Source organism: Sturnus vulgaris, chromosome 30 (assembly GCF_052056855.1).
Source record: "Sturnus vulgaris isolate bStuVul1 chromosome 30, bStuVul1.hap1, whole genome shotgun sequence".
In the NCBI taxonomy this organism is placed as follows: Eukaryota; Metazoa; Chordata; class Aves; order Passeriformes; family Sturnidae; genus Sturnus; species Sturnus vulgaris.
In genome coordinates, this window is record NC_142272.1 from 6,307,648 (window position 1) to 6,314,611 (window position 6,964).

The 6,964-nt window shown below is 54.2% G+C and overlaps 1 pseudogene; it reads right to left on the minus strand.

The window, feature by feature from the left end:
• Positions 1-4,637: 4,637 nt before the first annotated feature.
• LOC148220913 (18S ribosomal RNA) lies at positions 4,638-6,462 on the minus strand (annotated as a pseudogene).
• Between the last annotated feature and the right edge of the window lie 502 nt (positions 6,463-6,964).

The window sequence follows — 6,964 nt, forward strand, 5'->3', positions numbered from 1 at the left end:
CATGGCCTGGGCTGGCCAAGAGCCCTGAGGGCTGCAGGAGCTGCTCTGCAGGACAGCCCTGGGCAGCCCTGGCTGCAGCCCCAGCTTCAGCCCCTGCAGCCGTCCCTGGCAGCAGGAGCCGTCCTGCCCTGTCCCTCTGACGGTGCCCAGGGCAGCCCCGCTCTGCAGCACATCCTCCCCTTCTTCCTCCTCCTCCTCCTCCTGCTGTGCCTCAGAGAAACTGGGAGAGTCCTCCTGACACATCTCCCCGGCTGTGGGCTGTGCTGGCTCCAGGAGATCCCTCCAGGAGCACAGGGGACATTGCCCTGCACCCACACACTCACCATGTCCAGGGCTGTGAAGATGTTTCCCCAAGTGCAGTCTCAGCTCAATGTCTTCCCAGTCCTGATTGCCTTGAGCCTGTCTGTGCCTGGCTCCTGTGCCCTCAGTGCCTGCAGGCAGTGCCCTCAGCCCTGCTGGGCTGGCAGAGGAGCTGCTCCTCAGCAGAAATGTCTTTTTGAAGCTTCTCTTGGTTCACCTTGGGAGCTGCCTCTGTGCCAGGAGCCCAGCCCAGCTCAACAGCACAGACACAGCACAAGGACTTTAATGACCCTCTGAGGGCTTTGGTTCTTTTTACATCATAATCATTCCCTGAGAAAGTGTTCCAAAAACTTCTCAAGAACTCAAAGTTAAATTAAAATACTGAAGTTTCTTGAAGTTTTAATGGGTCCCACTGAGGGACACAACTGAGAAAGTGTCCCCAGGTTCCCGTCAGAGCAGGAAATTGGAGGCAGAGATGACAGGTGGGGACAAAGAGAAGCCAAGTCTTGGTGCCCTGGGGCACAGCAGGGTCTGTGCCACCAAGGGCTGGGAGGAGACACCTTGTCCTGAGCCACTGGGGCCTCCTGGCACAGCCCCAGCAAGGCTGGCCACTGGCACCCCTTGTGCTGCCCTCAGCATCCCCCCACATCCCAGTGGCCTCAGGGATCTGCTGGGATGAGTCCCTGGGGAGCCTTGGTCAGGAATGGCCCTGGGGGGCTCCTTCATGCTCCCAGGGACTGCAGGTTTTTCCAAGGACTTTGGGTTTTGTTTTTGCCTTGGAGTGTCTGAGACCTTTGTGTAATCATGGCCTCCAATTATCTGCTTTAATTAGTCCCTTGAGAGCCTTTCTCAATAAAAACACTCAGTGGGGCTCATTAATACTTCAAGGTACTTCAGTTTTTTAAGGTATTTTCCTTTTTCCTTTCCTCTCTCATGTCTGAGAGGTTTTTGGGGCAATCCTGGCATCCAGTTCTCTCCTCCAAGGAGTCCATGAGGAGCCTGTGTTGAGGATGGACCTCAGTGGCACCCATTACTGCTTTGAGACACTTTGTGTTCTTCTTCTGACTTTGACTCCTGGAAAGGTTTGTGCAATCTCCTCTCAGGCCCTGTGGTTCAAGGTGTGATAAATGTGAGTCGTGCTAATTAAATTGTAACTATATTAAGAAAATTGTATTTAGATCAATAGAAGACAACTGTTACAGAGTGAGGGGGGAGATGGATGAGACAGGGCAAAGGACATCTTCCAGATGTTGGGAGTCGAAGAAGAAGGTTGGAAGAAAGTCAAACAAGAACAGTAGAAGGACGTGGGTCTGATAAGCAGCATCTAGAAATAGAGCTTCAACCTTGAAATGGGCCAAAATGGGATGATTCCAAGCATGGGAAGCATTAGAGTCATGTTATGGAAAACATCTGCTCAGTCACACAGGGCGCCTGCGCTACCTGCAGGTCACACCTCGGTCACTGATGAAGATGATGAGCCTTCATTGGAAATAAGACCCTCAAAAGGGTGAGAGACCCCCTAACCCATTAGTAGAGCATGCACTGTACACATAGTGCTGCACATTTTAGGAATAGAAACTAGGAGGAGTTTTCTAGAAACTTCTGTAGCCTACAGTCAATAAGTGGGATTGTTAGCCTGGATGCTTTGGTAGGAGAGGAAGGGCGAGCCCCTCCCCGTACCCCTAGTCAGTTTTGTTTATGCTTTATAGGAATTTCAATTATACTAAATTACTTACTCTTAAATTTTACATATCCTGAAATATATGTATTCTATACTTTGATTGTATTCATCTCAAATACTTTGAGTGCATATATTTATAAAAATTACTATCAAAAATTTGCTGCTAAATTTAATCTTGTTGTTTGATAAATTGGATAAATAGAATAACATTCATAACCCTTCCTTCCTTCCTTCCTTCCTTCCTTCCTTCCTTCCTTCCTTCCTTCCTTCCTTCCTTCCTTCCTTCCTTCCTTCCTTCCTTCCTTCCTTCCTTCCTTCCTTCCTTCCTTCCTTCCTTCCTTCCTTCCTTCCTTCCTTCCTTCCTTCCTTCCTTCCTTCCTTCCTTCCTTCCTTCCTTCCTTCCCCCTACCGAATGATCCTCCATCACTGACCAGGATCCCGAAAAATGCTTCCAGCTGCAAGGCTGACACAGCTCCAGGAGCCTTTGGACACCTCTCCCAGGGATGCACAGCCTCCCCTTGTTGGGCTGTCTGTGCAGGGCAGGGCCCTGGACTCCATGATCCCACCGGGTCCCTCCCAGCTCAGCCCCTCCCGCAATTCTCACCCTTTGGCTCAGCCTTTGTGTCCTTGAGAGGAGCTGGCAGAGCTGTTGGGGCCGGGCCAGGAGCAGGGCACCCCAACATTCCCCTCTCTGGGACACGGCAGCTGTGGCAGCCCCAGCGTTCCCCTGTCTGTGACACCACAGCCCTGGCAGCCCCAACCTTCCATCCCTGGAGACGCTCCATGGCAGCTTCCAGTCAACGCAAGGCACCGGCCACGGAGCACCCCCAGCCTGGCCTGATGGGGATTCCTCTGCACACAGCTCGGGCAAGGCCCCCCTGGACACCTTCACTGTGCCACACACAAGTGTCACACACAGCTACAGAGCTCTGCCCACAGCTGCCAGGAGGAGATGATTAAAAAATTAAAACAAAATTTAAAATTATAAACCACGATAATCAAACCCATCCAAGAAAACAAACAAATCCAACAAGAACAACAAAAAGAAAACTAAAAACCACTAGAGAAGGAGAACATCCCCCCCCAGTAGACCCGTTCCATCCTTCACTTGGTACACCTGCACACACACAGAGGCTGAGACTGCAAAAAAAGAAGATTCCTGGAGTACATTTGCAGGAAAAGCAGGTTTAGGACAGGCTCTCAGTTCCGACTGTTCTCAGCAGATTGAAAACGGCCCCTTTGGCACCTGCAGGGCCCTTGTAAATGGCAAGTGCCACACCCTCAGCCCATGGGGGAGAAAAGGGCTCTGAATTGCCCACACTGGCATGTAAACCCTGTTCCCAGGCTGCTTCACACACAGGATTCTTCTGGATGAATCCAGAAAGCTGAGGGTCTGCTCTGGCTCCTCCATGTCCTAAAGCTGACAGAAGAAATTGAGGGTGGGCTCCAGCGACGCAATCCCTGCTGGCCCCGGGCACAGTGCCAGGAAGGTCTCTGCGTGCCCAGCCTTTGCTCCAGCCAAGAAAAGCTCCCGGCACAGGCTCACCTTTCCTGCTCAGCCAGAACCCCCGAGTGCCCCAGCAGCAGGAAACTGACGGCTCTGGGCGGCACCGACGCTGGCAAACGCCAGACCTGGGCACTGCCAGCGTCAACAATCTGCTGGATCTGGAGTCCTGGCACCCTCACCGTACCAGATCTGGGCAGTGCTGGTGCCGGATCTGGGAAATTGCTGGATTTTGGCTTTCTGTGCATGCAATTTCCCTGACTTGGGATGTGCCGGCATGAGGATCGCTACCATTGCCATCGCGCCACCTGGCGGCAGCTCACACACGTCCTGAGACCCAACATGGAAGGCCTGGTTTCCCGGCCCTTGGGAGGTCATGTGCCACGCGAGGGCCCGTTCTGCCAGTTATTGTGATTGTGCCGGGCAACAAAGCCCTCTCCCTGGTGTGGGAAGGGTGGGAGGAGCCACCTCCTCTGACCCCTGAAGGTCTTCTCATGCCCTTTGCCCCTTGCTGTGCCCCATCAGCTGCCGATGCGTGACGGCCAGATAGACAGCGGTCCCCCAGTGAGCAAAGAGACAAGGGAAGGGGAGGATGCGCCTCCAGGACGGGCCGTTCTGAGCATCTCTCCTTCCCACACGCGGGCAGCTCTTGCGCTCCAAAGGAGAACCAGGCTCGGACGAATTCGGGCCACACCCACACGTGAGTGAGCTCCAGCAACCGGCGTTTGGCAGCACTGACCGAGGCAGCAAGGCTTGGGACCTGCTGTCCCCCCATTCTCCGGCGGGGAGGGACTGACTGTGGACCGGGACGGGAGGGGGAAGCCACCACAATGGCAGCGAGCACACCACGCTTCTATCCCGGGTTGCAATGCGTGGTGTAGCCTGGGCAGACCCCCTCCCGAGGGCAAGATGACTGGCACCTGTGGCGCTTCACCTCACCAAGCACCTTTCCCCCCCAGACGCGTGCTGCTTGCCTTCATCTCTCTCTCTCTTTGGGGCTGGGCCGAGCCATCGGGAAGGGCGTGAGGCCCCCAGTACTGCCACCCGAGGCTGGCGGCAAGGGGGCCAAGCGTTCGAATGGAGAGGGCATGTTAGACACCGCACGCAGCGGGCCAGACGGCCCCGCAATGTGGCAGGTTCCAGCCTCACCAGTAATGATCCTTCCGCAGGTTCACCTATGGAAACCTTGTTACGACTTTTACTTCCTCTAGATAGTCAAGTTCGACTGTCTTCTCGACACTCCGGCAGGGCCGTGGCCGATCCTGCTGGGGCCAATCAGAGAACCTCACTAAGCCATCCAATCGGTAGTAGCCACGGGCGGTGTGTACAAAGGGCAGGGACTTAATCAACGCGAGCTTATGACCCGCACTTACTGGGAATTCCTCGTTCAAGGGGAAGAACTGCATTCCCCAACCCCCATCACGAATGGGGTTCAACGGGTTACCCGCGCCTGCCGGCGGAGGGTAGGCACAAGTTGAGTCTGTCAGTGTAGCGTGCGTGTGGCCCCGGACATCTAAGGGCATCACAGACCTGTTATTGCTCAATCTCGGGTGGCTGAACGCCACTTGTCCCTCTAAGAAGTTGGACGCTGACCATTCAGGAATCATGTAACTAGTTAGCATGCTAGAGTCTTGTTCGTTATCGGAATTTACCAGACAAATCGCTCCACCAACTAAGAACGGCCATGCACCGTTCCATTCCACCATTCCAACCACCCACGGAATAGAGAAAGAGCTCTCAATCTGTCAATCCTGTCCGTGTCCAGGCCTGGTGAGGTTTCCCGTGTTGAGTCAAATTAAGCCGCAGGCTCCACTCCTCGTGGTGCCCTTCCGTCTATTCCTTTAAGTTTCAGCTTTGCAACCATACTCCCCCCTGCACCCAAAGACTTGGGTTTCCTGGGAGTTGCCGGTTGGGTCATGGGAATAACGCCGCCGGATCGCCAGTAGGCATCGTTTATGGTCGGAACTACAACAGTATCTGATCGTCTTCAAACCTCCGACTTTCGTTCTTGATTAATGAAAACATTCTTGGCAAATGCTTTCCCTCTAGGCTGTCTTGCGCTGGTCCAAGAATTTCACCTCTAGCAGCACAATACGAATGCCCCCAGAGTTCCTTTTAATCATGGCCCCGTTTCCAAAAACCAACAAAAGAGAACTGGAGTCCTATTCCATTATTCCTAGCTGCAGTATGCTGGCAGCCAGCCTGCTTTGAACACTCTAATTTTTTCAAAGTAAATGCTTCAGGCCCCCCGGGACACTTGGCTAAGAGCATCGAGGGGACATCAAGAGGCAGGGGCTGGGACACGTGGTGGCTCGCCTCACAGCAGACAGCCAGCTCGATACCAAGATCCAACTACGAGCTTTTTAACTGCAGCAACTCTAAGATACGCTATTGGAGCTGTAATAACAGTGGCTGCTGGCACCAGACTTGCCCTCCAATGGATCCTCACTCAAGGATTTAAAGTGCAAGGACTCGAAAGAGTCCTGTATTGTTATTTTTTGTCACTACCCCCCTAGGTTGGGAGTGGGTAATTTGCGTGCCTGCTGCCTTCCTTGGATGTGGTAGCCGTTTCTCAGGCTCCTTCTCCAGAATCGAACCCTGATTCCCCGTCACCCGTGGTCACCATGGTAGGCACAGACAGTACCATCAAAAGTTGATAGGGCAGACATTCGAATGGGTCGTCGCTGTCGTGGGGCATGCAATCGGCTCAAGGTTATCTAGAGTCACCAAAGCTGCCGGGCGGGCCCGCGTTGGTTTTGGTCTGATAAATGCACGCGTCCCTGGAGGTCGGAGCTCGTCGGCATGTATTAGCTCTAGAATTACCACAGTTATCCAAGGAGCGGGAGAGGAGCGACCAAAGGAACCATAACTGATTTAATGAGCCATTCGCAGTTTCACTGTACCGCCCGTGTGTACTTAGACATGCCTGGCTTGAGCTTTGAGACAAGCATATGCCACTGGCAGGATCAACCAGGTAGCTGCCATCCAACCCTGATGGCCCGGGCTCCTTCACCGCTCTGACCCGTGGGAGCAGCATCACGGACACAATGGTGGTGGCATGGCAGCGGTGACCAACAACATAGCGGCCTGGCAGTGCCTGGGGCGTGGAACAGCGCACACACAGAGCTAACCCCCACCCACCGGGCAGAGGGGAGGCAGGATGCCCTCAGCGATGGCCAATCCTGGCGGTCGGCCCTTCCCACGACACTGCGGACAAGGAGCTGGAACCACTGAGCAGCTTCTGCTTCGGACAACGCTAACCTTTTTTCTCTCTTTCGTTCCCTTCTCTCTCTTCTCTCTCTCAGGGCCCGAGCCCTTCCACACTCAGCCTCACATTGAAAGAGTCCCACGCCCTGGTGCTCAGGGATGGAGCTCAGCTGGGGCTGACCCGCTCCTGAGGCCGGCCAAAAAGCACTGGTCATGCTAGAGGAGACAGCGACCCGACAAGGTGAGCGCAACTCGCTCTGCAGCAGGCAGCA